This window comes from Triticum urartu, chromosome 7A (genome assembly GCF_056163025.1).
Source record: "Triticum urartu cultivar PI428250 chromosome 7A, HENAU_Tu73, whole genome shotgun sequence".
Classification (NCBI taxonomy): Eukaryota; Viridiplantae; Streptophyta; class Magnoliopsida; order Poales; family Poaceae; genus Triticum; species Triticum urartu.
The window spans coordinates 706,801,490-706,816,703 of record NC_141879.1 but is presented as its reverse complement, the minus strand read 5'-3'; positions in this window follow the sequence as shown (position 1 = coordinate 706,816,703).

The following is a 15,214-nucleotide window of genomic DNA, read 5'->3' as shown; positions in this document are numbered from 1 at the left end:
CGAATTATCCTATCTGGGACTCCGTTCCAGAACAACTTTGAAGAGCTTCGTACCATCATGCACATGTTACTTTCGCCTAATGATGAAGACATGGTTTTGTTGAATCCCTTGACACTAGGCAACCTCCCGACCCCTCGGCGATCCTATCGAACATGAGAGGAAGAAGAGGATAAAAAAAGAAGAGGAAGAAGAAAAAAAGAGGAGAAGAAAGAATAGAGGAGATCTTCTCCTCTATTCTTTCTTCTCCTCTTATTTTTCTTCTTCTTCCTCTTTTTTTTATCGGGAACGAGGGTCGTCGAGGGACATAGATGTAGTGTCGTCGTTGTCGATATATACCCCCTCCCGATAGCTTACTATGATTAGGTAGCTAGTTCTACGTTGGGCACTAATATATCCATCTGTCATGTTTGAATAATAATTGCCATGTTGTAAATATTTGTAGAAACTATGGACACCGCCCTAGACGAAGCAACAAAAGAAGCGTTGTTGAGGGACATAATCGCAGAAGGAAGTGATGCCATCTCGTTGTTTCTCAACGAAACCGATGGTCTGGAAGGAGAGGGTGAACAAGCTGGCTACGGTGACCTAATGCCGGTGCAAGAAGAAGAACATGAGGACGGCTCCGGTGACCCAATGCCGGTGCAAGAAGGAGACCGTGATGACGGCTCCAGTGACCGAACCGAGTCCGGCCAGGTATATATATTAGTTAAGCCTATGCTGACTAGCTGATTGATGCATTCATTGTTTGGGTATGTACACATATTAATTAAGTCTTTGTTCTTTTTTCTAGCCCTCCGAATCGAGCACAACTTCGGTAAAGAGACGAGACCCGAAGAAAATGTTGAGCTCGGATGAAAAGTTTGAGATCATAGCAATCGCGCCCGACGGACAACCTATTGAACCCCTCCGGACAAAGAGCGCATTTGTTGCTCAGTGCGGGGTTCTGGTTAGGGACAAGATCCCGATAAGCATCCAGCAATGGTTTAAGCCGGCTACAGAAGACCCTGAGGTGTCTTATGTCAATGATATGCAGAAAAATGATCTTTGGACTGAGCTGAAGTCAAATTTCACCCTACCGCCTGAGGATAATCCAGAGAACCCAGTTAAAGAGAAATTAATCAAGTCTTTTGCTCTGAAGAGGATGGCAGAACTATTCAGGAGGTGGAAGAAAGAGCTGAATAAGTTTGTCGAAAATAATGAGACACCAGAATTCAAGGGCAGATATGAGAACATCAGAGATCACTGGCCCGCATTTGTGGCCCACAAGACATCAGAAAAGAGTAAGAAGATGTCGGCGACAAACAAGCAAAATGCTGTGAAGAAGAAGCTTCACCATCGCACGGGGTCAGGTGGCTACCTCGTAGCCCGACCTAAGTGGTCCAAGACTGAGAATGATCTGGTTCATAAAGGGATCGAACCAGAGACAATTAACTGGCCAGACCGTTGCCGGACTTGGTTCTTCGGGGCTGGCGGAACACTGGACCCTGTAACAGGGAAGTGCATTTGGACGAACGATCAAATGGACATACCAGTCAGTAAGCTTAAGCAGTATATCGAAGCAGCGCAGGAAGGGACGTTCTTTCCAGACAGAGAACGACGAGCTCACAATGGCCCTCGGGAATCCTGAGCACCCTGGACGGACACGAGGCACGCCAGGCTCCATTCCGTGGAAGGTTGGGTTTCCGGACGCAGGCGGTTACAAATCCCATGAGAGGAGGAAAAAAGTGCAGCAGACCCAAATACAGGCGCTGCAAGCAAGGGTAGACGCGATAGAGGAACGAGAAGCAAATCGCAGCAAACGTACTGCCGAAGCCTCCTCCGAAGCTACCCCGCCATCTCAGTGCAGAAGCAGCGTGGCTTCCACCGAGCTGCTTCAGCTGGAGCCTGCCTTGACGGCTCGTGCCAGCTATCCCGTGGATACTATAATGGAGTCTCAAAATTGCCACCTTATAACGGAGCTCATCAACCTTCCGAACTGGACGCCACCGCCTCCTCCTCCTCCTCCGGCGAGTCAGGGCACTCCGCCTCCACTGCCTCCTCCTCCGGCGAGTGACGATCAGGGCCCTCGGCCAGCTCCTTCTCCGGCGCGTGGCGGCACTCCGCCTCCTTCTCCGCCTGCGTCGACGCGCCCGAGCAGCCAGCCTCCTCCTTCTCCGCCTCATCAGCAAGGGCGGAAGAGACCTGCCGCCGCTCCAGCTGCTCCGGCGCGTCGTAGTCCTTCTCCGCCGCCGCTTAAGCAAGTAAAGAAGACAACCGCTTCGTCTGCTCGGTCGGCGTCTAGCAGTACAACCAGAGGCGGGAGGACATACAGATTCGGTCCTTCTCTGAAGACTCCAGAGAAGTTACCATATGAGAGGACCCTGGAGGAGAACACCGAGATCGCGCGAGAAGAAGTGAGGAACTTCTTTGAAGGGGTGAAAGCAAAGAAACATCCACCTCCAGAGGAGAAGGTAGATCGGGTGAAAGTGAAGCGCACTCTGGCTGCCCTGACAAAACCACCGAAGTCTGATCCGCCGAAAGGAAACTATGACCGCATTATTGGAAAGGAATTTGCCGAAGCGGAGCGGTCGGGAAGTACTGTCAGTGATCAAAGGCTGAAAGAACGACGAGCTAGGAAACAAATTGCCCAGCTCGGCGAACAAGCGAAGCAATCGTGTCCCCCGCTCAAGGTGCCTAGCCACAACGTCGATAATGATCCGAGGATGGTGCCCGGTTATAGCAATCTTGCAGATTACCTGCCCGACGAAGTACATTATGAACCCATGGAGGTGCAGATACAAAGATACAAGTACGGGAAGCCTCTCGTCAAAGATGAAAGATCTCTATCAACGATGATGCGAAGATTGCATGATTGGTACTTGAAAATCTGCAGAGACTCTGGGGGGAGGAGTACTCTGTATGTGAAAGTTAAAAAGGAGCATGACCTCGTTGGAATTGATCTGTTGCCTGTTCCATTTGAGGAGTTCTATCAGTTTTTCAATCAATTGGCCCTCGATAAAACAACGGTCGCCTGCTACTGTCTGTAAGTAGTACTACTTCTGTCATTAAGTTTCTCTATATAGCTTAGCTCTTTCATTGCATGTATTTATAATCATCCTCACTATATTATGCAGATTGAAGATCGCCGAATTGAAGAAAAGACAAGTCGGTGATATTGGGTTCATTAACACATATCTCATAGATGCAACTCAGGTTAAACTTCATGCCGCAGCTACCGAGGCCAGCTTGCTACGATCGTTCGTAATAAATCAAAACAAAGATATAATACTCTTTCCTTACAACTTCAGGTGAGTGTTACTGTCTTGTGCGTATTCAGTTTCCCTTATATATTAGTCAAGGTTATAGTAATGTAATTCATGAGTTATGCATGTGTGTGCAGTTTCCACTATATTCTCCTAGAGATTAAGCTTGAGCAGGGAGTAGTAACCGTCTTGGACTCTAAACGAAAAGATCCCAAGGAGTATGCGGACATGACTGAAATCCTCAAGAAGTAAGTTAAATCGATCATTATCCACCATATCAGCAACTTTGTTCATTTCCTGATATCAAGTAATTGTTTTCTTTGTCCGGCAGGGTTTGGAGAAAATTCACCAAAACAGTTCCGGGACTGCCGAAGGAGCTGGAATTTAGACACCCCAAAGTAAGTACTATAGTAGCATGTTCCGCGCATCTCCTAGTGATTCAAGCGCTAGTTTCATCAATACCATTTAGCATTCTTGCTTATCAGTTTGATTGACCTCTATTTCTTATAAAGTGGTTGTGGCAGGAACAAGGGAATGATTTCTGTGGATACTACATCTGCGAGTCCATCTGCCACACGACCTGTGAGCGGGGCGGGTACTGACGAAGCTATATACCTAGGGTAGGGGCACGGACCCATCCAAAGAGCCCTACCCAAGGACATCCCTAGAAGAAATCACCTATCAATCGACTTGAAGGTACTCCACTCGACAGGTTCAAGACACTCGACCGAGAAGCTACCACTCGACCAAGAAGCTACCACTCGACCAAGAAGCTAATCACTCGACTGCCAGGAGACCTACAGTCATTCCGTAGACAAACGGTCAGCTGTTAAGTAGTCTTCATGGTCATCATAGCACTTTATTAGAGGCGTTACCAGTAACGCCCAATCTTAAATGTACCTTAAACCCTGCATTACTGAGGGCAGGAGGGGGCCGGTGAACTCTATATAAGCCAACCCCTCCTCAGTATGGAGGGTTCGCACCCCTGTAATCCATACACGCATAATCCAGTCGACCGCCTCCGGGCTCCGAGACGTAGGGCTATTACTTCCTCCGAGAAGGGCCTGAACTCGTAAACCTCGCGTGTAACAACTTCCCAATAGCTAGGATCTAGCCTCTCCATACTCACCCCCCTACATAACTGTCAGAGTCGGAACCACGACAGTTGGCGCCCACCTTGGGGCAGGAATCTTAGCACTTAGTTGGAGAAGTTGCGATCTTTTCCGATCCCTTTGATCATGGTTTCTTGCGGAGTTTTGGTGGAGGGCCGCGAGATCCGTCTCGGCGCGCTCACCTTCATCGCCGATGACTCCGCCTGGCTTCAGGAGGCACCACTCGACATCGACGCGCTCCCCGTCCGCGGCGCGACGCACTTCCGCGCATGCTTTCGTGGCGTCCTCCTGCGGCAGCCGTCGACCCAGTATCGGTCGATCCCTGCGTCGTCTCCCCGCCCTGTCTCCCACCAGCGCAAGCGCTCCGGTCAGTCGAGACTTCAGCGATGGGTGAGGCACGCCGTGGCCCGCCAGTCGGTAGCCCCACAAGTTGCGGCAATCGAGCCCGTCGAGTCCCTCTATGGCATGTTCGACCTGTCGACTGGCTCCGTGGGGACCGCATCCGAGTGCGACAGCAGCGACCCAGCGGCTGATGTTCTGGCGGTCGATGGGACACACAGTCCCCCCGGTTTCCATCGCGCTGACGGAGCTACGGGCGGAGGCGACCCATCGCGTCCCCACGATGAGTATTTGCCCGAACCTCTCACGTCGTTACAGTGAGAGGACCTTCGCCGCCGGAACATGGACGCACTCCACACTCCTATTGTCGGAGAAACCCCCGAGGCCCGGGCCTTGGAGCACGTGCGCCTTGCTAACCTGGCCGAGCTCACTCGACTGGAGAATCTCCAGCGAATACTCGACGAGCAAGCGCGTCAGCGGGCTCCCGAGTCCAGTCGATGTCCGCTAGCTCCCGAGTCCAGTCGGCGCCGGCTCTTCTCACCGCCTCAGGTATATCGAACCCCAGTTCAGAATTTGGCCGCTGCAGCCCGTATAGCAGAATCAATTCAGCCATCCCAGTCAGAGGCAGGCAGGGGCTTGTTGCAGATCAGAGCATTGCTCCGGGCAGCAGGAAACCAGAATTCCGCCGTTTCTCAGTCGCGGGATAGGATCCACAGTCGATCCGTTGCAGCAAACACAGTCCAGTCGGCCCACAGCCCAAGATCGCCCCCGAGGCGTGAGGGACGTGATGATCGGCATGATCAGTACAGGAGGAATGAGCAGTATGATCATCGATTCGGTCGAGATGATCGACGTCGAGTGCCAACCCTTCCCCCGAGGAGCGGGTCATATGCGCCTCGACGGCAAGATGACAGACGCCCTCACAGTGTTGGGCAGAGGATTCCAGTCGACCCCAGAGACCCAGGCTTTGATGCGAGGTCTATCCTCGTTCAAGGTTTGGTCGACAGGAACAGGGCTCATCGAGAGGGCCACAACAGAGATGCTCCTGCCAGCAGCAGCAGAGTACGTGTTTCAGGGCCAGAGTGCTTCAGTCGAGCCATCAGGGCCGCAGTGATTCCTCCCAATTTCAGGCTGGCAACTGGAGTCAGCAAGTTCACCGGCGAGTCCAAGCCTGACACTTGGCTCAAAGATTACCGAGTGGCTGTACAGATTGGCGGTGGCAATGATGAAGTGGCCATGAAGCATTTGCCTCTTATGTTGGAGGGCTCAGCCAGAGCGTGGTTGAATCAGTTGGCACCTAGCAGCATTTACACCTGGGAGGACCTCTCCCGAGTGTTTGTCACGACCTTTGAAGGAACATGCAAATGACCTGCAGGCCTCACAGAGTTACAGTCTTGCGTGCAGAAGCCGAATGAAACACTGAGGGATTACATCCAGAGGTGGATCACGCTGCACCACAGAGTTGAGAACGTGCCAGACCATCAAGCAGTTTGCGTTTTCAAAGAGGGCGTTAAATACAGAGAGTTGAATCTGAAGTTCGGTCGAACTGGAGAGATGTCTCTGAATCAGATGATGGAGATCGCCACCAAGTACGCTAATGGTGAAGATGAAGACCGACTCCGAAGCGGCAAGCTCAAAACAGTCGCCCAAGAAACTGGAGGAAACTCCACTCGGAAACAGAAGCGGAAGGCCGAGCCAGCTGCTCCCTGGGAGGCCCTGGCCGTTGCCCAGGGAAACTTCAAGGGGAAACCCAAGGGCACCTGGAAGCCCAAGAAGGTCAAAGATCAAGACGGGAATGATGTTTTGGACTTACCGTGTCACATCCACACCAAGAAAGACGAAGAGGGTAATTTTATTTACCCAAAGCATACCACTCGACAGTGTCGGCTCCTGATCCAGCAGTTCCAGGGCAAGCAGCCCAAAGATAAGGAAAAAGAGCCAGACAGGATTGAAGACAAAGAAGACAGTGACGATGGATACCCCCAGATCAATTCCACCCTGATGATTTTTGCTGATGTTGAGAGCAAGAGTCGACTGAAAGTCATTAACCGTGAGGTGAACATGGTTGCCCCGGCAACACCCAATTACCTGAAGTGGTCGCAGACTGCCATCACATTCGACCAGTCGGATCACCAGACGCACATTGCCACCCCTGGGAGGCAAGCTTTGGTGGTCGACCCAGTTGTCGAAGGCACTCGACTGACCAAAGTATTGATGGACGGCGGCAGTGGCCTGAACATACTGTACTCTGAGACTTTGAAAGGGATGGGCATTCCGATGTCCAGACTTAGTACCAGCAACATGAGCTTCCATGGAGTCATTCCTGGGAAGAAAGCCGAGTCGCTCGGCCAGATTGCTCTTGATGTAGTTTTCGGTGATTCAAAGAATTACTGCAAGGAAAGGTTGACATTCGAAGTTGTGGACTTCCAGAGTGCCTATCATGCCATTTTGGGTAGGCCAGCTTACGCACGCTTCATGGCTCGACCATGTTACGTGTATCTCAAACTGAAGATGCCTGGCCCCAAAGGTGTGATCACTGTTACTGGCAGCCGAAAGAAAGCAGAAGAATGCTTTCAGAAAGGCTCAAAGATCGCTGACGCTCAGATGGCAGTAGTCGAGCTGAAAGAGTACCAAAAGACTGCCGATCCGAGTGAATTGCTGCGAGCCAAGAAGCCCGCCTCAGAATCAGCTTTTCAGTCGGCTGGCGAAACAAAGACAGTCCACATTCGCCCGACCGACCCCGACGCTGCTCCGACTCACATCTCGACGACGCTCGACTCCAAATAGGAAGAAGCGCTCATCCAGCTCCTCCGTGAGAACTGGGATATCTTCGCATGGAAACCCTCTGACATGCCTGGAGTTCCCAGAGAGCTGGCTGAGCACCGTCTACGAGTCGACCCAAAATTCAAGCCTGTGAAGGAACATCTTCGACGGTCCACCGTCCAGAAGAAGCAAGCCAGTGGCGAGGAAGTGGCTCGGCTCTTAGCAACAGAGTTCATCCGAGAGATTTACCACTCCGAGTGGCTCGCCAATGTCGTCATGGTCCCCAAAAAGTACAAGTCGCTCCGCATGTGCATTGACTTCAAGCATATCAATCGGGCCTGCCCGAAAGATCATTTTCCCCTCCCTCGCATCGACCAAATAGTCGACTCGACTGCAGGGTGCGAGAGACTGTCTTTCCTAGACGCATATTCCGGGTACCATCAGATCCGTCTGTACGGGCCCGACGAGATCAAAACAGCTTTCATCACTCCATTCGGGTGCTTCTGTTACGTCACCATGCCGTTCGGCCTCAAGAACGCCGGAGCCACATTCATGAGAATGATTCAGAAGTGTTTACTCACTCAAATCAGTCGGAATGTGGAGGCATACATGGACGATATCGTGGTCAAGTCCCGAAAAGGTTCCGACCTGCGGGCTGACCTTGCTGAAACCTTTGCCAATCTCAGGAGGTATGATATCAAGCTCAATCCATCATAGTGCACATTCGGAGTTCCAGGTGGAAAGTTACTCGGTTTTCTCGTTTCCGAACGAGGGATCGATGCCAATCCTGAGAAAATTGGCACCATACTCCGGATGAAGCGTCCTGTACGCGTGCACGATGTCCAAAAGCTTACAGGCTGCTTGGCCGCTTTAAGTCGATTCATTTCTCGTCTCGGTGAAAAGGCGTTGCCTCTTTACCGACTGATGAAGAAGTCTGACAAATTCGAGTGGACTCCAGAAGCTGATGCAGCGTTTGCAGATCTCAAAGCTCTGCTCTCCACCCAGCCGGTGCTTGCTGCCCCAATCAGCAAAGAACCTTTGCTGCTTTACATTGCAGCCACAGGACAAGTTGTCAGCACAGTACTTACGGTCGAGCGGGAAGAGGAAGGAAAGGCCTTCAGAATTCAGCGCCCAGTCTATTACGTGTCTGAAGTTTTGACCCCTTCAAAACAAAGATATCCCCATTACCAGAAGCTTGTATATGGGATTTACATGACCACAAAGAAGGTTGCACATTACTTCTCTGACCACTCCATTATAGTCGTCAGCGACGCCCCACTGTCAGAGATTCTGCACAACAGAGATGCAACTGGTCGAGTGGCCAAGTGGGCGATTGAACTCCTTCCCTTAGATATCAAGTTCGAGGCAAAGAAGGCTATCAAGTCCCAAGCAATCGCAGATTTCATCGCCGAGTGGATTGAACAGCAACTTCCGATTCAAGTTCACTCGGAGCACTGGACCATGTTCTTCGATGGATCTAAGATGCTTAATGGTTCCGGCGCGGGAGTAGTCTTAGTCTCCCCCCGAGGAGATAAGCTCAGATATGTTCTCCAGATTCACTTTGATTCCTCCAATAATGAAGCAAAGTATGAAGCACTTTTGTATGGGTTGCGCATGGCCATTTCACTCGGCGTCCGTCGCCTCATGGTCTATGGCGATTCGAATTTAGTGGTTAATCAAGTGATGAAGGAGTGGGACGTCAGAAGTCCAGCTATGACCGGTTACTGCAACGCAGTAAGAAAGCTAGAAAAGAAATTTGAGGGGTTGGAGCTTCATCACATTCCCCGACTGAAAAATCAGGCAGTTGATGATCTGGCAAAGATAGGCTCCAAGAGGGAAGCCATTCCCAGCAACGTGTTCCTGGAACACATCCACTCGCCGTCAGTCCAAGAAGATCCCTTCACAGAAGAAACCACGCAGCCGAAAAGTGCCACAGATCCGACTGGAGTCGAAGTTCCTGCCGTGGTCGACCTAATCATGGAAGTCTTGGCGATCACTCCCGACTGGACGGTACCGTACATCGCGTATATCCTAAGAAAAGAACTCCCGAAGGACGAAGAAGAGGCTCGACAGATCGTTCGTCGATCCAAGGCCTTCACAATCATAAAAGGACAGTTGTACAGAGAAAGCGCGACTGGAATCGGTCAAAAGTGCATAACACCGGAAGAAGGTCAGATGATCCTTGATGAGATCCACTCGGGGACCTATGGTCACCATGCGTCCTCTCGGACCATTGTGGCCAAAGCATACCGAGCGGGATTTTACTGGCCAAGAGCAAATGAGATGGCAAAGGAGATAGTCGGCAAGTGTGAGGGGTGTCAGTTCTACTCCAACATGTCACGCAAGCCCGCATCAGCCCTGAAGACCATTCCACTCATCTGGCCCTTCGCTGTCTGGGGACTGGACATGGTCGGTCCTCTGAGAACAAGCAGGAGCGGTTTCACCCATGTGCTTGTGGCAGTCGACAAGTTTACCAAATGGATTGAAGCTAAACCAATCAAGAACCTCGATGCTTGCACTGCTATTAGTTTCGTCAGAGGACTAACATTCAGATATGGAGTCCCTCACAGCATCATCACTGACAATGGGTCAAACTTCGATTCAGACCAGTTCAGAGCCTTTTGCGCCTCTCAGGGCACTCGAGTCGACTATGCATCAGTCGCCCATCCCCAGTCGAATGGACAAGCCGAAAGAGCAAATGGTCTGATCCTCAAAGTACTAAAACCTCGACTAATGCGTGATCTCAAGCACGCGGCAGGTGCCTGGGTCGACGAGCTTCCGTCAGTTCTGTGGGTATTAAGGACCACCCCTAACCGGTCGACTGGAAGAACCCCATTCTTTCTTGTTTATGGAGCCGAAGCCGTTCTGCCAAGTGATCTCCTTCACAACGCTCCCCGAGTCAAGCTTTACACCGAAGATGAAGCAGAACAGGCTCGGCAAGATGCAGTAGACCTCCTGGAAGAAGAAAGAGAGATGGCCATGATCAGATCGACAATTTATCAGCAAGACTTGCGTCGATTCCATGCCCGGCATGTGAAGAGTCGAGCCTTCCAAGAAGGAGATTTGGTCCTCCGAGTGGATCAACAGAAACCACACAAGCTTGCTCCTACTTGGGAAGGCCCCTTCATCATCACCAGAGTCCTCCACAACGGAGCGTATCACCTCTACAATGTTGATCGCCAGATCGACGAGCCGCGAGCTTGGAACGCGGAGCTGCTCCGCCACTTTTACACTTAAGTTCCTTCCTATAAAGATGTAATAAGAGAAACTTCCGCAGTTCATTTTTATCAAAGTCAAGAGTGTTCCAATGATTGCTGTCACTTTTGTTTACATACGAAAACCCCCAGTGGGTGACTTAGCCGCGAATCCGTTTCGCCTAAGTTCAAAAAAAAAATCCTACCGAGTGGAGAGCAAACCTCCCACTCGGGGGCTTAGCTGCAGTCCAGCACTCGCCTAAGTTCTCCTACGATGAGACTTAGCTGCAGTCAGCACTCGCCTAAGTTTGAAAAATCCTACTGAGTGGAGAGCAAACCTCCCACTCGGGGGCTTAGCTGCAGTCCAGCACTCGCCTAAGTTCTCCTACGAAGAGACTTAGCTGCAGTCAGCACTCGCCTAAGTTTGAAAAATCCTACTGAGTGGAGAGCAAACCTCCCACTCGGGGGCTTAGCTGCAGTCCAGCACTCGCCTAAGTTCTCCTACGAAGAGACTTAGCTGCAGTCAGCACTCACCTAAGTTTGAAAAATCCTACCGAGTGGAGAGCAAACCTCCCACTCGGGGGCTTAGCTGCAGTCCAGCACTCGCCTAAGTTCTCCTACGAAGAGACTTAGCTGCAGTCAGCACTTGCCTAAGTTTGAAAAATCCTACCGAGTGGAGAGCAAACCTCCCACTCGGGGGCTTAGCTGCAGTCCAGCACTCGCCTAAGTTCTCCTACGAAGAGACTTAGCTGCAGTCAGCACTCACCTAAGTTTGAAAAATCCTACCGAGTGGAGAGCAAACCTCCCACTCGGGGGCTTAGCTGCAGTCCAGCACTCGCCTAAGTTCTCCTACGAAGAGACTTAGCTGCAGTCAGCACTCGCCCCTAAGTTTGAAAAATCCTACCGAGTGGAGAGCAAACCTCCCACTCGGGGGCTTAGCTGCAGTCCAGCACTCGCCTAAGTTCTCCTACGAAGAGACTTAGCTGCAGTCAGCACTCGCCTAAGTTTGAAAAATCCTACCGAGTGGAGAGCAAACCTCCCACTCGGGGGCTTAGCTACAGTCCAGCACTCGCCTAAGTTCTCCTACGAAGAGACTTAGCTGCAGTCAGCACTCGCCTAAGTTTGAAAAATCCTACCGAGTGGAGAGCAAACCTCCCACTCGGAGGGCTTAGTTATAGTCCAGCACTCGCCTAAGTTCTCCTATGAAGAGACTTAGCTGCAGTCAGCACTCGCCTAAGTTTGAAATCCTACCGAGCGAGAGCAAACCTCCCGCTCGGAGGCTTAGCTGCAGCCCAGCGCTCGCCTAAGTATGAAACACATCTCATTTCCCAAGGACGACGAGGGGCAGGTCGACTGCCACCTCCTCCTGGAGAGCTTCGCCACAAATACAATGTGCGCTCCATCCCACTCTGCAGTAACATGGTGTAGATCGACTACTACCTTCTCCTTCGGAGCTGCACCTCAGACACAAAGTTATTTCGAGTGAAGACCAAATTCCACTCGACGGGTCATCCACAAAGAGATTCAACGACAAATCAAGGTCAAATAAAGCCTAAAAGGTCCCAGAGACCTCAGATCAAAGTACTCGAGCCTCCCGGCTCGGCAGAGTTTAACTGTTACACTTCCACTCGGCATTCCGAGGCAAATTTAAGGCAAAGTTTAACGGATTACAAAATACACTCGGCATTCCGAGGCAAGTTTTTTCATTCCTCGGGAGGAGGAGGACTGGCAGGGGCGACAAACTCATCCAAGTCGATCCCGTCTGCGATACGGGTAGCAGCAGCAATAAATGTCTCCATGAAGTCCTGGAAGTTGTGCTTCCTCGTGTTGGCGACTTGGATGGCGGCCAGCTTCTCCTCCCGCACCTCCTTGCAATGGACGCGGACCAGAGACAGAGCCACGTCAGCGCCACACCGAGCTGAAGACTTCTTCCACTCCTGCACTCGGTCAGGGATTCCGTTGAGTCGAGTCATCAGAGACTCGAGATCATTCTGGAGCGTAGACTCTGGCCAAAGCGTCGGGTCGATCCGCGTCATGGCAACCTTCAGTCGAGCCAAGTAATCCACGACGCCGTCAACACGAGATTCCAATCGGAGCAGGTTCTTGGCAGCTTCATCTTTCATCGGAGAGTTGATTGGATCCAAACCTATTTCGATCCGCCCAGTCTCCTCTTCAAAGTTCTGGCAAAGTTCTGCATACACGACCCAGGGATAAGTCAAATCTCGTAAAACTGAGTCGACACAAAAAAAACCAGTCAGAACTGAGTATGCACCTTCGAGCTTGATGTACAACTTCTTGGCAAGGCTCCTCAAGTAGCTCTCCAGGTCGTCCCTCCTGCGAGCAATGCCTTCCATCTTCTCATTCAGGGTGAGGTTCTCCTTCTTCCAACGCGAACACTCCCTGTTGGCTTCATTCAGAGCGGTCTTCAACTTGGTATTCTCTCCTTCTAATTGGTCGACCGAAGCCAGCTTCTGTGCGGCCAGAGCGGTCTTGTCATCAGCCTCCTTACGGGCAGCAGCCAAGTCCTGATCCTTCTTCGCCAGAGCTTCTTTTAGTTTTTCTGCAAAAAAATGATGATTGAGTCGGAGGAAGCGAAAAAATACTCAAGCCTAAAAACTAACCAGTCGACAAAGGCGTCTTACCTGCGGCGCCGTCTCTGACCTTCTGCAACTCTGTCCTGGCCAGCTCCAGATCAAGGTTCATTTGAATTTGCTGCTTCTCCAAGTCAGCCAAGCGGGTTCCAAGATCACAAGATCTCTGAAGTCAAAGGGAAGGAGTTACAATTTCAGTAAAAAAAAGCAACAAAGGCAATAAATACTAAGACTACGGTCGACTGCCAGCAGTCCACCATAGTCTCGGGGACTACACCCAGTGGGTGCACTTAGCGTGCCCCCACCGGTTCCTATCCCACTCGACCGACCCCTGAAGTCGAGTCCAAGACAAGTTGCTTCCGAGCAGCTAAGAGACAATAATGGAGCTTCTAAGACTACAGCCGAAGCGAAACATTCGACAGTAGCCTCGGGGACTACACCCAGTGGGTGCACTCAGCGTGCCCCCACAGTAAAAAAAAAGAGAGAAAGACGTCGACTGCCCGCAGTCGATAGGATACCGTTCCATTCGACATGACCCGATCAGATAGAGCGAAGAAACTCAACTACAAGGACTCAATTTAAAGACTACAGTCGACTGCCAGCAGTCCACCGTAGTCTCGGGGACTACACCCAGTGGGTGCACTTAGCGTGCCCCCACTCGTCCAAGAATTGGCAAACACACCCAGTGGGTGTACAAACTTAAAGATCTTCAGAAAAGAGATTCTTCAAAGGACACATCGAAACAGACCAAGTGTTGAAGTCGACTGACCTGGACATTGCTCTGAAGAGCCGAGCTTGCGTCATAAGCCGCCTGGCAAGCCTCCCGAGCCACTTTCACCTGTTCCATCATGATTCCAGCCTGGCGTATAGCCTCCTTCGCAGCAGCCGCTTGGTCCTCAGGGACGGGGTACGCAGCAAAAAGCGAAGACGGATCCGCAGTCGACGCTGAAGGCCGCACACTCGTCAGAGGAACAGCGAAAGTCACGGAAGCCCGAGTGGGTTCGCCATCGTCCCGAACTACGGCCTCAGGCGCCGGAGTGGATTGTGGAGTCTTGCCAGCCAACGCCTTCTTCTTCCTCTTCACCCTCAGTGGTTCGTTGTCGTCGTCGTCCGGGAGGTCAATAACATGAGGAGGAGCTGCAAGGAAAACATTCAATCGACCAGAGTCGCGATAAAGTTTCAGTCGACTTGAAAGTAGGACGTCAGTGATCGTACCAGGGTTGGAGGTGACAGCGTCCTCCATCTCTTGGTCGTCGTTCCTGGCGGAGACCTCAGAAGTTGCACCACTGCAAATCTCGAAAGTTAGTCAGTTGGCCTAGTGAATCGACCAAGGATCCGTCCACAGTCGACAAAGGAAAGCAAGTGTTATTGTTACCCGGAAATGGTGGGAACAGCTATCTTCATCTTGGGCAAGGCCTTGGGCGGCTTGGATGGCGTCGCTCGTGGGTGCTTGGGAGCCTTCCCGGTCGGCGGAGGAGAAGAAGTCCGAGGGCGTTTCGACGACTGCCCAACAGGAGCAGTCACCTTGCCACGTTCCTGCACTGGATCGTGGGTGAGCTTGGATCGCCCCTCCGGGCGGGAGGGTTCAGCCTCCTCCTCCTCTTCGCTGGAGAAGATGTCGTCGCCTTCCTCTCCCTCACCGTCGGACTCCCACTCGCCCTGGTCGTCCCCGCTCTCGCCTCCGCTCCCCTCACCTTCCTCAGTCGACCCTTGTGCCCCGTTGGGCGTCGAGTACATCTCAGTGGTCGCCTGGAAGACAACAGACAGGACGAAAGTCAATCGACTTACCCAAAGAAGACCAATACAGAAGGCCAGATATCCGACACAAAGACATACCTGATCCACTTCATATGAGTTGTCGAGTGGAATTACCCTTCTGGCTCCTCGGGGGTTGTCTTTGTTCCCCGTGATGCTTGACAACCACCCCTCCAGCATCTCGTCGGTGACCTCCTCCGGGTGGATCCGAGTGGTGT